Source organism: Synchiropus splendidus, chromosome 1 (assembly GCF_027744825.2).
Source record: "Synchiropus splendidus isolate RoL2022-P1 chromosome 1, RoL_Sspl_1.0, whole genome shotgun sequence".
Taxonomy (NCBI): Eukaryota; Metazoa; Chordata; class Actinopteri; order Syngnathiformes; family Callionymidae; genus Synchiropus; species Synchiropus splendidus.
In genome coordinates this window covers 23,241,603-23,258,270 of record NC_071334.1, presented here as the reverse complement: position 1 = coordinate 23,258,270, position 16,668 = coordinate 23,241,603, and the positions used below count along the sequence as shown (strand labels likewise).

The 16,668-nt window shown below is 42.6% G+C and overlaps 1 protein-coding gene across 3 annotated transcripts in view; it reads left to right on the top strand.

Moving 5' to 3' along the window:
* Nucleotides 1–10,921: 10,921 nt before the first annotated feature.
* The window catches only part of nlgn1 (neuroligin 1), a 211,653-nt gene continuing 205,906 nt past the window's right edge, over nucleotides 10,922–16,668 (top strand). For all 3 annotated transcript variants that reach the window (XM_053855132.1, XM_053855124.1, XM_053855116.1), the window contains exon 1: nucleotides 10,922–11,298. The gene's annotated coding sequence lies outside the window, so the exon portion shown is untranslated. The remainder of the gene's footprint in view (nucleotides 11,299–16,668) is intronic.

The window sequence follows — 16,668 nt, the reverse complement described above, 5'->3', positions numbered from 1 at the left end:
TCACCCTTCACTTCCTGCCCTTCAACTCCAGTCAACACCTTTTTTACTTGGTGTTTAACAAGTGACTCAGCACCGAGGGGAGGTTCTTCCTCCCCTGTGCCAGTTGCCAGGGTGCGTTGATAGAGCTGTTGTTAGCTTTAAAAAACAAAAAAATGCTTTGTCCCAGTTCGACAACAGGCACAACAATCCTCTCTGCAACTCAATTACTGAAAACAATTTGTAACGCACAAAGTTAAACTATATCTCACCAATTATGTGGGGACGGGAAAACAATGACATTAGTTTTTTCAAAATTATTGTTACATTGTGTGTATATATATATATATATATATATATATTGCTGAAGTGCATAATGCACAGGTGGTGCAATACTCGCTAACTGCTGTTGGATTATAATAATAATAATAACAATAACAATGACAACAACAATAACAACAACAATAATAATAATAATATAAAAAAAAAATTATTATTAGTAGTAGTATAATGTTACAGATAACTCCTCCAAATAGAGGCACAGTGATGTTGAACTGTTTGCCTGCCAGCTTTTTCCTGGCCCAACACTGACACTGATGAATATGTATTGATATGCTTCTGTATCTTCTAGAGTCAGGTGATTGCAGCTGTATAGGAGTTCATGGAGTTATGATCCTCACTGATGTGGAAAGCCAAACCTGAAACACATCATCTGTTTACCTTCAGGGGCTACAAGGTTGAATTGGAACCGTCTTAAGACATGCTTAAGTGTGGCCCGGGGGCTTCAAGCGGCCCTTTGACTGCAAGCATGTGGTCCTCATAAGGTCAGAGAACGTAATTAATTTAGAGTCCTCTCTAAATCTGACTTATTCATTTCTTTTTTTTTGCCATTATTTCTTGATTAAAATCAAAAATATGTTTTGAAATGTATGGGACAAAATGAAAGAAGAAAAAAATAATCAATTTAATGATAAATTAGAAAAAAAACCAATGCTGGGCATATTTACAAATAAAATCCTTACTGACAACCTTTGATCTATCGTTTTTGTTTTGCCCCTCACAACAGTCACTGTATGTAATGTGGCTCCTTGGGAAAATTTCATGGACGTGCCCCCCCGTCTTGTGTTGCAGTTCTAGTGCGCCTCATAAAAACAGAAAGCAATACATGCATATACATACATGAACTCAGTGAAACAGTGGTGCAGAGGGGCACCTGCGTTTTCACAGAACCACGAATTGACAATTCTGTCTTTTCCACTTTCAACATCAGGTCAGTGAGTACACTGCTGCAATGTTGAATGAAATGATCTCAACGACTATTGCTCTGCGTTTAATAGAGTGATAACTGGATTGTTCATGTTTAACATTTCACCAACATGAACATTATTGTGGCACCATAATTAAGCTGCCTCCTCATCAGGCACTTTCAAATGTCACATTTTACAGCCCCTCAAGTGCGACGCAGCATCTCATCACCATTGCATGAGAAACGCTCAACCATTAGTCGTAAAGCAGAAATTATATATGTAGTTTGCCATTTTAATCCATGAGAATACATTTAGTTGAATATTTTTTCAAAATGGCTGAGTCCCTCCAGAGCGAGACCAGAGTTTCCCAGAGGGAATCAAAACATTCTTATTGTCAAGTTCCATTGTTACTTAGTCTTATCACTTCCTGCTTTTCTCCTTCATATTCCCGAGAGCTCGGGGGCACTGATCCCGACTAAGGTATGGCACTTTGGTGCCGCATTCAACAGGAGTCCTCTCACACTTTGAACGGCTCCCGTATGGTAGGAGCCTCAGGTCCCTCCAGACTAGAAGTAGCATGTACTGTAAAGGATTGCTGAGATGTTGTATAACTTCTTTTCCTTTCAGAGAGACAACACAGAATTCCATGGAGGTGTGTTTGTACTTGAGAGTTGTGGATGTACTCACAATGTCCTTTCACATACCACTGAGCGCTGCCTTGATAAATGGCATAGACTGTTTTTGTTCTTTTCTTGCACACATTTTAGGACTCACATACACACACCCCAGGTAAGCAATCCCTAAATATGTTGAATTCAGACGGACATGAATGTAAATCTGCATTAACAACTCCTTTGAAGTCCTTCAGCTGAGGAAGAGTCTTTGAATTCCTGTTTCGTCTCTCTTTTGTAACCCTCTGTTTGTTGTTTACATGCAGAAGGAGATGATGAGACAATAAATCTACTGGAGTATTCAAATTCAATGCCTGGCTCGGTTTCAAAATGAGAGCCACTTACACATGCAGCTCCGCTCTGGAAGGGCCTGCGGCACATCTTAGCAGATTGCAATGTGGCGCTCTTGCAGTGACACCTCAGGTGGCAGCACAACCAGGTCCTGAGGAGGCTGGCAGAGCTGTGAGAGAAGTGCAAAGTGGGGCCAAAGCCCGTCTTAATTCACTGCAAACCACTTGTTCCTCTGTCATGCCTCCAGAGAATGTTGCAGCATGAGCTGAATTGGCAATGAGATGGTCACAAAACAGAACCAGACTAGTTGACGTTGTTTCCCGGAGTAACACTTGAACAGGCTTTAACCCCAACTTTACCACTTTGAATGATTCATTTGAGGCTGTTTTTCAGGTGTTTTAAAAGGGACCCTATTGTGCAATTTTCCCTCTTCTAAAATCAAATCTCACATATTAAGAGTAGCTTTGCATCAAAATGCTACTTTAAATGTTTGTATTTTCAAAGTTGTATCTATTGCTGCCTCGCTTGATGCCGAAAAACAACCCAAAATAATGAAATCTTTTTAAAAATTCTTGAATACCATTAAAAAAAAAAAAAAAAATTAAAGTTAAAACATCTTTAAAAAAAACAACTATCCATTTTGATAATGCCAAAAGGGAAAGGGAAGGTGTCCAAACCGTTGTCAGGCCAGCGATGTTGTATGGTTTGCAAACAGTGGCAGAGCTGGAGGTACAGAGATGAAGATGCTGAGGTTCTCTTGATGGATAGGATCAGGAAGCAGTATATCAGAGGGACGGCACATGTCAGGTGTTTAGGAGACAAAGTCAGAGAGGCTAGATTGAGATGGTTTGGACATGTACAGAAGAGAGAGAGCCAGTACATTGGTAGGAAGATGTTGAGGTTGGAAGTGTCAGGCACAAGGTGGAGAGGAAGGCCAAAGAGGAGGTTTATGGAGGTGGTGAAGGAGAACATGAGGTCTGTAGGTTAGAGAGAAGAGGAAGCAGAGGACAGGGTGAGATGGAGGAAGATGATCCGCTGTGGCCACCCCTGAAGGGAGCAGCCAAAAGGAAAAGAAGATTCATTTTGATAATCTGAGGTCCTTATGAACAAAAAGATAACAGTCCACTTTGAAGATCCACTTGGCAGAGTCTTGTATCAAGGCTCTCAGGGTCTGCTGTAAGATCGGATGAATCCGAGCAGCATCTTCTCATGTGAAAGAAGAGCTGAGCCAAATCCATAGCTCCATATTAACCAGAATAACGCTGTTGCACCTTGGAGAAAGCCATCTGACAGATGCTCAGAGTAGAACCACTGCTCCACCACATACATCTAGGGCAAGGTTAAGGTGGTCAGAATGGGCACCTCTCATAGGAGACAGTGGGGTTTCTGTGGAGAGCGGATTCTGGGTCTCTTTTCCATGACTCCTGCAACATCACGTTCATCTGCATAAGTAATTGAATGGCTGGTGCTTGAAGGTGTCAGTAGAGATCACTCTGCCATTGAAGGAGCCCTATATAATTTAGTGGGAAAAAAAATGCTACGACATTAAAAAAAAAAAATGTAATTGAAATGGCACCCAGTACATTTTCTGTTCTCTGCATGTGAAAGTGTGCGATCCATCAGTGTTTTATTAAAAACGGTTGAGTGAGCAGCAATTAGATTTTAAGTAGAGCCGTTCTTGTGTTTCTAATGTTCTCCTCTAGTCCGTACCACTAGTTTTGTTCCAAGAAATGTAAACGGTATCTTATGATTCAAGAATTAAACATCAATTTCACGCTTCCACACAAGTTTTACTGAATTCCTATTTGCTCGAGCTCCAGCAGTTTGTTGGTATTTAACTGAGCAAAAAGCAAAAATAACATCTTGCTTCACACATGCACTCAACTCCGGTGCGTTGTTTTTTTTGTGAACATATCCACAGTATTTAATGGTCTCTCACCTCAAATCCTGTTTTCAAATCAAATCCCAGTGCATTATGGGATGTAATACAAGCCCAAATCCGTGCAGTCCTGAATGTCTGTAGGATTCAATGAGATAAGTAGAAAGTAATCTGCTGAGTGAGCTGAGAGAGGAAATGGACAAAGAGGGAGAAAAGCAAATCAGATACACACAGCACGGTCCCATCCTACATTTGGGGTCGACAAGACGACCCATGAAGAGGCAGACTTCCACGCTGAGCATCGGATAATTCTCCACTTCGCTCCCTCTGCTCCGTCACACCTGCAACCCATCAATAATCAATTCACCTGCCCAGGCCCACCCCACTCCTGTTGACCTATCAGCACCGCCTCACAAAACACTTGGAAGACTGTCTCCACGCCAGGCCAGTCGACCAACCGCTTCATTCCCTTTCCTGCCTGTCCGCCTCACTCTCTGAATCCAAGGCATCGACCCGTTTCTGCCTCCACCTCTTCTGTTTTGGACAGAAGACATTTATCTATAAGTTTGTGACTGAAAAAAAAGCTGCATCTGAACACAGCGACTTGACTGTCTACTTGTCCTTAAAATGTTCTCATGTGACCCGCAACCCGAAATACAAGTTTCTGTCTGCTCAAGGAGATGCGAGGCCAGTCACGCAACTTACAGTAGTGCACATGTTCGACAAGTTTCGACAAGACCTTCCACAGCATGGAACACAGTCTGGTCATGAAGCTGCCGAGCACGTTGGAGGACTCCTCTCTGAAACATTTTCTGGAGTTTTTTGATCTTCGTGAGGTAGACGTCTGATGATTCAATTGATGGAATTGGCAGAACTAACTGGATGAAGATGCTTCATGAAACAGTCCAAATTTTCAGAGCTCAGTTGGTGGCACTGTCATTTAAAAAATGATGCAAGGATTCAGTGATATGGTTCCTTAACTCCAAAGATTTAGGACACAGATTCATGAACCCTCAGTACATTCTGGTGCTTTTAGTTTAGACTGGTTCTAAGGTTCCATTAGGCCAAAGTTCCGACAGCAGAGAGTGACACCAAGTGGGCTCTGAGAATGAGGACAGTGCTTCATGAAGCTTTCATTTCTTACTGCTTATCTCAACTCTTCAGTGTATAGTCGTGTCCGGTTTTAAACCAAACACCTAATATAAAATTATTGCAGTGCTGGTGCAAAAACCTGCCCAAAAATACTTTAGCATTCTACCCAGGTCGCCAGTAAATTTTGCAAAACTGGTTTCCTGTCTCTGCAAAGCACATAACATCCACATATACTTTATTTCTGTGTGGGACCTGATCTAATGCAAATATTTTAAATGTACGAACGATTGAAGATGCTGAGTTTAGACCTTTTCATAATTATTCTTAAATTTCTTGGGCTCGGGCAATAATTCAAGAATGATGTGCCGGAGTGTGACTGTGCATTTTTTTTCCACAGCTGCTGCCTTCAGGAACTTTCCAGTTCCACAAACAGCTCCGCTGCGGTTGCACTTTGAAGTGTGTTGTTCTGCTCTCTTTACTGAAGATAATTCAGAGCGTGGGACTTTGTAGTTCCGTTGATACCTACTCACTTCTCCAACGGTGCGACCCACACACACACTCCCTGGCAGCCGCAGCAATCACAAATGGAGATTAAACATTATTACTCAGTCAGGTGTGGATTAAAGTTGACCCACATAGCTCTCGTTGGCAGCAGAGATGCGGGGTCAAAGACAAATATTATTTAGAGCTGTTCCGCCCTAAAATAAGCCTCCAGACTTCACTAATGCAGGAATAAAAGGACGGAACACGGTTCTCACCTTAGACTCCATGCGATTATAAATAACTCTGCTTAAATTGAGACTTCCCATTAAAATTTTAACTGTCGGTGTCATCATTTCTCCTCAGGTCGTACGTCAGTGCCACTGCCCTCATCGTGTATTCCACAGGCTTGCTGTGAAATCGACTCTGGGTTTCTGAAAATACAACATTTTTGGCAAGGATCAAATCGCTCAGTGGTCTCAAGGATTACTGGGATTTGTCATTCCCTCCACACGGGCTTGATTCCACATAAGCGCTTTGTTATTTTGGGGCGAATTCATTTTGAAAAACATTCAAAATGTTTTTATTGAAACCCTTTGCTGCTCTGCTAAAACACATAGTTTTTTTTTCAGTAAATGGAGGCAGTGACAAATTTCTGGCTTCTTGGTTGCGCAGGGTCAGTTAAGGTCGGTGGGCACCAGTTTATGTGGATGCATTAGCAGTTGAGTGGAAGGCTGATTTGAAAACGGGTCAAATCTTTGACCGACCTCCTTGAGGGCGTGTGTGTGTGTGCGTGAGTGAGTTGTCTAAACATACACAGTCGTGTTGAAGCAGTGTTTGCCCCTTCTTGATTTTTTTCGCTTGCTTATCACACTTAAGCCATTGTCTAACAAATCTGGTTATTTGTCAAAGATGTTATGAAACAATCAAAGTGCAGTTTTAATTGAAGGTTGTTGGGTCAGCGCTGATAAATTGTGTTCTGTGGGAGCAATGATCCAATTTCACCAAATTTCTCTGACCAGCGACACCTAAGATTATTGAGCTAATGCTAGTGTAACGTCTCATTTCAAAACTTTATTAACACACATAAAGCATCACAGTTTACCTCCTTCTTTTATCATTGTCTTAAAACTAATTGCAGGACCAAATGTAATATATCTAGATACAGGAATCTGTCAGAATGTCACTTTATCGAAGGAAAGGAAAACTCTAAGAGAAGATACCCTAATATGTTCCACTGAAATAGGTAACATTAGCAACGTAGATAGCATTTTCATTTGACCCCTTTCCGTAAGCTGTTTAGTGTTTTGGTGCAGTTAAACCTTTTAAGACATGTTTGTTTTACATACAGTACAAGTGTACAACAGTACATTTTTTAACCATATCGCCTAGCACCATCAGGAGTCCAGATTTTTATTCAAACTTTTAGCTGAATTTTTGACAATAATATTTTGCAAATACCATATCCAAGTAGTCAAGAGCAGTAGTGCTCTGGCTGAGGCTCCATTGGTGGTGTGCCTTTTTCAATGAACAAATTGTATGGTGGCTCAAAAAGATTGGAAAACACTGATTCAGGGACAAAATCCAAGCCTACGTGGTTCTGTGTGACAAACCAGAACATTCTCACTTCTAATGTGTCACTTGTGACATGTGACTTTTACTTCCAACGTCGACACCAAGCCAGTTGACTCACACCGTTTCAACAAAGATCCTTCGTCAACAGTCTTTAGCTAAATGTTGCATGATGTGTGTATATGGCGGGTTATGTGGCCCTGCGCTTCTTTCTTGAGGCCAACAAGTACTGAATGCACCGTGAAAGAAACGCATGATCACATGAGTTGCTGTACAGTATATACACCAAGTGACATGGGTTTGAATATCCAAAGTGAGAGGAGCTGCACCCCATGACTTCACACTTCGCCTAACCACTGCCTTTGTTCTGCACAACATGCTCCCTATGCCTTCAAGAAATGCTACAGACATGTACTAATGTGTCCACATCCTACGCTGATGGCTGACTTCTGCGTCAACGGTGCTGCTGGAATTTGTGGGAAAAGCGTTTGGCTCTTTTCTTTGTCCAATATTTAATTGTGTTAAAAATCTGATAGTGTGGCAAAGATGAAGATACAAACAAAAACAACTCAGGAATGAAGCTTTTTCACTCCACTACATCACCATATTTTTTCCTGACAGACTGGATGCCTGCTCTTGGCTCTGAGCCAGTGTAGGCCCCTTGCCTCTGTGACGCTGGCATTAAAGAAAAGTGACCCAAGAGTGGCTCTTTAACTGTCCCAAAAACAAAACAAAAAAAACATTATTGGAAGTGGCAGACTGATGAGGCTTCATGAATCAGTGCCCTCACTTTAGGTGGTCAGCGGTTTCCACTCTCTTCTCTGAATCATTTGGAGACATAACTTTTTAATCTGACGGCGCCACCTACTAAGCTTTGTAAATGACAACACTGTTTCATGAAGCTTCATCAGCCCATCACTTACGATTGGAGCCCAGTTGGACGTTGGGTGTTTCTTCTTATCTGTCACATTTTGTTGCTGCTCAGACAAACAGTTGCAATGTAAACAAAACAAATGTTTCATGTTTCAGTGGACATTGAAATCTAGCAATGTCCTCTACTACTGAAGACACTTCCGACCCGTCACTATTAACCGCTCTTTAGTTGTGTGACAGGTTGATGCTGATTAAAATGCTGACACCGCATCTTTAATGGAGGTAAAGAAGTATCCCAAATGGGCCAAAGGCAAGATCTGTGGTGCTTTCTGTCTAACAACTTCATGGCACTAGTTTTAGTCTCTAAATCACATTCCACACAGAGAATGGTTTTATGGCGACGCAGACTTATTTATCCAAAGCAATTTGTTCGGGCTCGCTCTTTGAAGCCCCATACTAAATAAATATGCCCTCGTATTAAAATTTCATACATTCACACACTTGTAGCAGACAAACTTTAAATCTAGACTGGCCTACACACAGCACTGGAGCAGCAAATGAATTCGCAGCACATAAATAAGTCGCAATGCAACTTTATTTTCTTGCAATGTCTCCTTATTGTTCATAATTTTCATTTTCAAGTACTTTTGTCAGCACTGCTCGACAGCTTTGTATCAGTCTGAGGATGAGAGTTGAAAATGCCCTCAGGCAGGAAAGACGTTTGAGTCAGGAATCTTCAGTCCAATTGCTCCGCTTTCAGGTGTGCAGCCTCTTATCAGGGAGACAATATTTCCAGAACAACAGGAGGTGTCGAGTTATTCTGAGGCCATCAACTGTCCTACTGATAAAATGCAGCTCCCATCATTGCTCAACGATTGGTGGCATGACTGAAACATCTATGGGAGGCTCCTAAGTCCAACTACGTTGATATTTTCAGTGTGTTTTGTAAAAGCCCAACAGGATGTGATTTTTCCTGAAGACTATTTGGAGTAAGCATTGTAAAGGTTTCAGCGTTAGACAAGCACCATTAGAAAGGGAAGTTCTTTTCCGTGTTGAAGGACCAGGCTCATGCCTCCTAAAGGCCCATTTATGCTGCCATTACATACATACGTACCCTTCCGTTTCAAGCATTGCTACAATTGATGGTCACATGCTTGTATATGTTCTTTTTACACTGGTATCGCTATACACCAATATATCCACCAGGGGAAGCAGCCCAGAGCCAAAACTTTGTGACACAAAAGTTTATGATACGTAGCGGGAGACCTGCATGTGTTGATGTGAACCAAGGCAGACGACCGCTTCACGGAACCTATGAGGACCTCTCCAGCTAATAAAATACACACAGATCCAGAGACTCAGAGTCGACCAGTTTCATTAGGAAGGGTTCCCAAATTGTCATTGTGGAGATTGTGTTTGGCGGTATAAATCAAAATAAATGATCGCCTATCCCAAATGGACTCCATTGGCATTTGTTGATTTGGTGGAAAGAGTCCCAAAACTAACATGGCGACTGTGGAAGAAGTGTTGATAATGCACAAAAGAGGCAGTGTTGTAGGAAGCGGTTGCTGGTGAGGCCATTAAACATATTGTAACTGTTGGACGGAGAATTCCTGCCAGTTCTTCGTGTCTCATTAGAGCATCATATTGGGTAGTCACGGCAACACTGCGGAAAAGCGCTATATAAGTAAGAGCCACTTAGCATGATGAGATTTTAACATACTTGTGACGCTCTAGCAGAGGCAGATCTATGACCGCTTTTCACTGACCACACTCGCTTTCTATAGTGGTATAGTTAGTAGTAGTATAGTTAGTGGTTTGTAGGTTTTCCTGTGAAATAACTTTGCATTTTCTATGTCATGATGAGCTTTATAAAACGTAATACTTTGAAGTGAGAGACTTTAAAAGCAATACTTGGTGGCTCTAGCGAGAGTTCCTGAAGAGCAAGTGTGGTGCAGTACGAGGACTCAGGTGTTTCTGAGGAGAATGTGAGGAATTGTGCTGGACATGCATGAGGACAATGAAAGCAGTTGTGGGTGTGCTGTTTGAGTGACACAAGTGAAAGGAGGATGACTTCTTAAATCAATTCTCAACCTTCACGGTTGCTATGGTGATGGACAGACAAAGTAAGTGAGGAGTCCCTGTGGACCATGATGTTTGCTGATGATATAGTGATTTGATGAGCTCGAGGGCTGCGAGTGGGGGTGCATGGGAGGTGGAGGACCAGTGAAGATGCAGACGGCATAAGTAATAAAAGTCGGTCACCCAGAATAATTGACAGAGAAAAAAAAAAGAAGAGGTGAAGAAGAGAGTGCAGGCAGGGTGGAATGGCTGGGGTGATCTGTGACAACTCTGTCTGGAGATAAAGTTATGGAGGCCAGATAGTTTGGACATGAGGAGAGTAGGCACAAGGGACTTGGTGGATGAAAAATATTAAAAAGGGAGCTACCAGGAGAAATGAGAAGAGGAAGACAATGAGGTGGTGAACGAGGGCATAAAGAAATAAGAGGGAGGAGGATGAGATGCTATCAACTACTGATAGGAAATACCGCACATAGAAGAAATCATGAAATTCTTTTGCCACTGTAACAGCAATTATATCTGTACACCATGCTAGAATATTTCTCTCAAAGATCTTTCTTTGCATCATTCAATCGCTGATTTTTGATGCCTGAAAAATCCAATTCCCATGCCACTTGACTGTGGCACATGCAGTTCCCCTGATGGCCACTAGGAGTGCCAATGCTCCATGGAAGACGGCAGAGTGACCGAGTGCTGGAGGATGAGGAGGGGGCCGAGGGGTGCAGAGAGAGAGGACGCTGTTTTATCAGCCAAGTGCCGCCTGGATCGTGAGGAGCGGGCGATGAGGGGGGAAAAATCCCACTCGTGTTTCTTTTCCTCCATCATCGACATTTACATGTGGACGGACGAGCCGCGCTAAACCACCGGCTTCTCTGGACTGGAAGCAAAAAGCTTGTCATAGTTGTGAAGTACAGAAAAAAGCGCTTGGATTCACTACGGACTCTCTGTTTCTGGACGCAGCGGGGTTCCTTCTTCTGTCTGTGGAGTGAGGAGAAGTCTTTCTCTGGCTTTATCATGGGGCTTATCAGGTGGATTTGAGCTTTTCCTACACGGAATGCACCTAACGCGGTCGGAACTAGAGACACATGATTCCCGTGTGGGGTGAGAAGGCAGCGGCGGTGTAGCCCTCATGACGGTAAGTGCCCTTTCAGTTGCGGACAATGTCTTGCGCGCCTTCGGCAGAGGCATGACGCGTGCGTGTGCTGATGTTGGGGGGGGAAAACCCCGGAGATGTGACGCGGGCTGCAAGTTCAAGACAATTCTGAGGGGATGTCTGCAGAATGTGAGGCTGTTTTATCGGAAGACCCTGGCGTGGCGCTTATAGAGAAGCGCGGGGACGCACGGGTCTGCGCCAAACAGCCACCCGAGGCGAAGACATGCAGATGAATGAATGGATGAATGAATGAATGCGATGAAGAGAGGGAGGGGATGGAAGAATAAAACGTGTGCTCGTAGCGCTTTCTGGCTGGATTAGTGCGTGTGCGTGGGTGCGTGCACGCGCCATCACTGTCCCCAGCAGACCTGATATGACTCCTACGTGTAACCAGCTGGGATTGGGTGAGAAACTTTAATAGAGACATTAGTCATGGCCCTGAAATGTGCAGCCACAGAGATGATCCTAAACAAGCCTGACTGATCATGCAGATTTCTCTTTCTTTCCACTGTCATCAGGCACAATAGCTCAAGACTGATTTTATGCAGTCTGATGTTATGGTGTTCCAGGATCCGCAGGACTCTGGCGGCCCCCACAGGCCCATGCGTGGGGGCCGACGTTCTCCCACTTGTGTCAAAGTGCACCATCACCTCAAACGAATGGATTGACTCAAAGTAAGATAGGAGGAGGGCTGAGTGCAGAAAGTGAGGTTCTTGCAGTGAAAAGTTCACTCCTTTGTTTGACCTCAATGTTCAGGAGCTGCGTGTTCGTACATCTGCTGCATATGAAGGTGCAAGACTGTGTGCAGTCAAATGGCGACCGAGGCTGCCTGGATGTTGTTCCCGCAGGGAGGAGAGCGGCTCCAGCAGTTCTCACTCCCAGGTCCCAGGAGCACTGATCTACATAGCTCAGCCCTCAAGGAAAACAACTACTCACCACACTCTGCTCCATTTATCTTCTCGCTCTCTCCCCTCTTGTATTGTTCTTTAGGTGCACCCCATCTCCTTCCCGCTCCTTCCTCTCGATGTTGTACCGATGAGAGAGCTTGTTTATGAATTATTGATTTCCTGTTGACAAAAGCTGCGTGGCACTGATGTCAGTGCAGCTGCTTTTGGGGGGGAAAAGGCTAAGAGGATGTGAAGTTGTTGTCTAATTGTGATAACAAATCCCATTCAGGGTTTTATGAACAGCCCGCCATTCATATTCTGGAACGCCTGACGACAGTGACAGCTCCTCTAGTTGCGTAGAGAACAAAGACACTATTTTCGTTACGAAGCCAAAGAAACTATTGGAAACGTGCATAATACATCTGTTGATATATGTAGCATAAAGAGTTTGTGACTACATACCTCAACGTAAGCAAAGGTGCCAGCAATTGCAGCATAGAGACCCAAACCTACTGTCACCATTGGGTCGTGGGTCTGCCCTGAGGACTCTCTTTAGTTGGCGCATAGAGCGTTATCTTGCGCTGGAAGAACAGCAGTTCCACTCTGTGGTCAGCTGAAGTCTTGTCGCGGAGGCAGCCGACAAGCAAAGAGACCCAGCCTTCCGTCTCTGCTGAACCTTCATCCAGCACTCTGGTATTGACAGGCCACCTTTAAGATTTAACCTGTATCCTGAGTCTTCCCTAATGGACATTCTGGAGTACCTCACTGAGAAGATGTACTTTTATAGCATGTATGCGATCAAGATTAAGAATGATAATTCTACTTCTCTTTCACTCATGCTGATGCCGAACCAACAACCCAACATCACATCACCTCTGTTGCTGGAGCACACAGCACCAGTGAAGCGTCATTTCACTGTCAGAGTGATCCTAATTCAAAACACCCCTCCTATGCTACAACTCGGGTGAGCTGAAGGTCAACCTCCACCCGCACGTTTACTAATGTTGGGTTGTTGTTGTCAACCCTGAAGCAAGCGCCTGTTCAGCAGTTCAAAGCGGTGAATGTCATGCTTGTATTGATGTGCGATTACACTTGATTCAGATTTGTTTTGAGTTGCTCTCATTTCTCTTCTACTTCTCAGAGTCAGCGCGGCTTATTATAATGGCTTATTCATCTGTACATATCATTGGACTACGGTGTAAAAACTTTTATTTTTTTTGTTTTTTTTGTCATAATTCATTTTTATTATCGCAAACTTTATGTTATGTTTATGTTCTTGATACTTGAGAAGTACCTTGCCATTTCTCAAAGAGCATAAGGTGCTGGTGAGGTGGTTATTTTCATTCTGCCAATGCACACTCATATATATATATATATATATATATATATATTTTTTTTTTTTTTTTAAATTAATTTTTAATCATATATGTCCAAAAGTGTTGATGAAGGTTTTCCTATCTTGGTCAACTATAATGAAACCCAGCATATTCCTAATGAAGGAGATGCCCTAAAATCTGTCATGTGTACAATATAAATGGTTTGCTATGCATAACAAAATTAAATAACACAGCGTGACACACAGCATATTGCAAAGAAGAGTGACTTCAAAATTAGTTCATAGTGGCTGAACATGAATTGGCCTTTGACTATCTGCATTCCCCATCAGGGGGCGCCATAGCCAGTCACCGTCCTCCTCCATAACCCGCCGATTCTTCTCCTCAGTCACGCTATTCCTCACCTCATTCATGAACCTCATTGGTTTTCTTCCTCTACTCTTTTTACGCGTTCCTCCTTTTCCACTGTCTCTCCGCTCCATGTGTCCGAACATCTGAGGTTGACCTCACTAACTTCTCCACATGAGCCAATGAATATATTCATGTTGGTTATGCTCTTAAATATGTGTTGTCACTCTATCGTGTTTTGACTGAAACCCTCATCTGTCTCACTTTTAAGGCACAGAAACTTTCAGCGAAATTTTAGCATTTTTGAGGTACTTCCTGCGGAACTAAAGACAGACTCATGATTCATTTAGCTTCCCTAATACTGCGTGAATAGACTTAAGTTTTTCACATCCAATTGGTCTACCACAGATGAGGATACACAATAGTCCAAAATGAGCAGTGCATTCATGATGTCTCGAATCATGAACCGTGCCTCAATCATCAATGAAGATCAGTTTGGTGACATGAACATTTCACCTAATCACAGTGACTACAAAACATTGATTTGCATACCACCCGTGGGTTTAGATGCATCGCAAATCTCACTGCTCCCTGTGTGTAGCAATAAGCTAAACTGCTCTTTTGAGATAGAAAGTGAAGCCCTCAATCAAACATGCATTTCTCCTAAAGACTGTTATCTCATTGACCACATGGGTTTTTATTTTGTAGTAAAATGAAGAGCTCCATTGGCACAAAATACGCACTTAAAAAAATAAATACAGAAAGACATGTTCAACTCACCAAAACATGTAATCAAAATGGATGTATGCTGTCCCAACAACAAAAATGAAGCAGACTTCATTTGTTTTTGAATTTGCTTTTAATTTTAGTTGGCGCAGTCAACTGGAACATATTTGCTGATGGAAGATAAAGTGAAGAGATTTCAAGGCTTTGTGAAAGTATTATTCCCGTGCCAGCCTCCTGAGTACAAGATACACCCTCTGCCCAAAGTGTTGAGATCAGGCAGTGAGCAGCATTCTTTAAATTGATACTGTCCAGTTTGCCACAACACCACAATGCAAGTTGGAGCTCTGTGCAAGAACGTTCATGTTTTCAGAACCATGGACAGCGGCATTTGTGTTTCCTTCAGGGCCTCGAGACAAACAGTTTAATTGACTTCCCTGGGGAGCGACAACACCATTTAACTTCTGGGATTGTCTTGATGCTGACCTGGGGGTCTTGGGAAGCTGGGGGAGCACATTTTGGTGATGTATAATATAGCTGAATTCATTCTCCCGCAAATGTAAAATGGTAATCTTCCAGGAGAGCAATATCAGGCGTCCAGAGATTTTCAGCTTTAGCCAGTTAATACAGCGGTGTCTTTTCAAAACACATTCACATTTTCATTCACATGGCGCAACAATGAAGCCTGTGTGATTAAGTTGAGACTTTAATTCATTTTAGTGAGAATCAATTAATAGTATATCTTTCTCGAAAAGATAATATTCTGAATTTTATATAACTATGTAATTATGCTTATAATGTGAATTTTCTTTTCATTCCCAGTCCCATTGCTGCTGTTCTACTGAGTATGTTCTATTGTTTAAATTCTTTTGGAAGCTCATATCTGCTGTTTGGGGTGGAGTAAAATCTGTCTCAGTGGGGGCCAAAGATTTGGACCTGGAGATAGTTGTGAAATGTAAATGACCAAGTAATGACGATGAAACCAAACACAGAAGTGAAAGGTAGAATAATATACATATACTTTTCTCTTCACATCATAAGATATAGGTTGACACCTAGTCACTAAAAAAGTTACCCAAAATGTGAAGCAAAATTATAGGGTAAATGCCATATTACATCTAAGAAAAATTTAAGTATGAAATTCTCAAAGTCAAAATTGACTGCTTTCCAAGGAGACACGTCAAGTGAGTTATATCTGTCGTATTGTTTTTTCTCCTCTGGATTAGTTTGACATCAGGATATGGGGTAAATTGGAAATGGCCAGATATTAAATCTGGTCCTTATTACACTGCAAAAAGCCCAACTGTAAACCTGTGTGTAGACTTCGTCCAGATGTCAAAATTGCTGTCAACAGTGAGCCATTCTTTGTTACTTCTGAGTAAATTTCTTGCCAAATGGTTGTACTCTATGGAAGTGCATGGTACTTGAGACCAGTTCCTGTCTGCTTTACCAGTAACTGTTATTTTACCACTCGTTGATGTCATGGTTATTGTGTGGTAGAAGCGTAGCACCCGCATGATGCTACGTGCACATGCACATGATGGTAGGTGGAGACAGAAGTGCGCAGCCGAAGTCACCCCTCCAACTTGTGGTTGTTTTATATCCTACTGTACTGCTACTATGGATCAGGCCTTGATATCGCTGATCCAACCCAATGTTCCACAGGCCAGATCAGAGCTCAGGCAGAAGGCTGTGCGTGGGTTGGGAGGTGCAGTGGAGGTTGCTGAGAGGTTTACCAGGATCACTGGACACACTGAAGTCATACTTGTGGAAGACAAGGCGTCCACAAAATACATCAAATACAAGGCGCTGTGATCAGGTCAACCTTTAAAGAAACGCCAGCCTGCTTTTCTTATTTTCTGCTATTAAAATGAACCCATCGAAAGCGGATTAGAGGCAGCAGAGCTCATTTAAATCTGTTATTGTGTCAGTCGCACAGAGCTGCTGTGACTTCCTGTGGCTGATAAACAACTGTGTGATAGAGAAGGGTCAGCATTATGTAAGATTATGTAACAGATGTGCTGTTGCTTCTGGGCTGTGGACCATTTCTTTTCCCACTG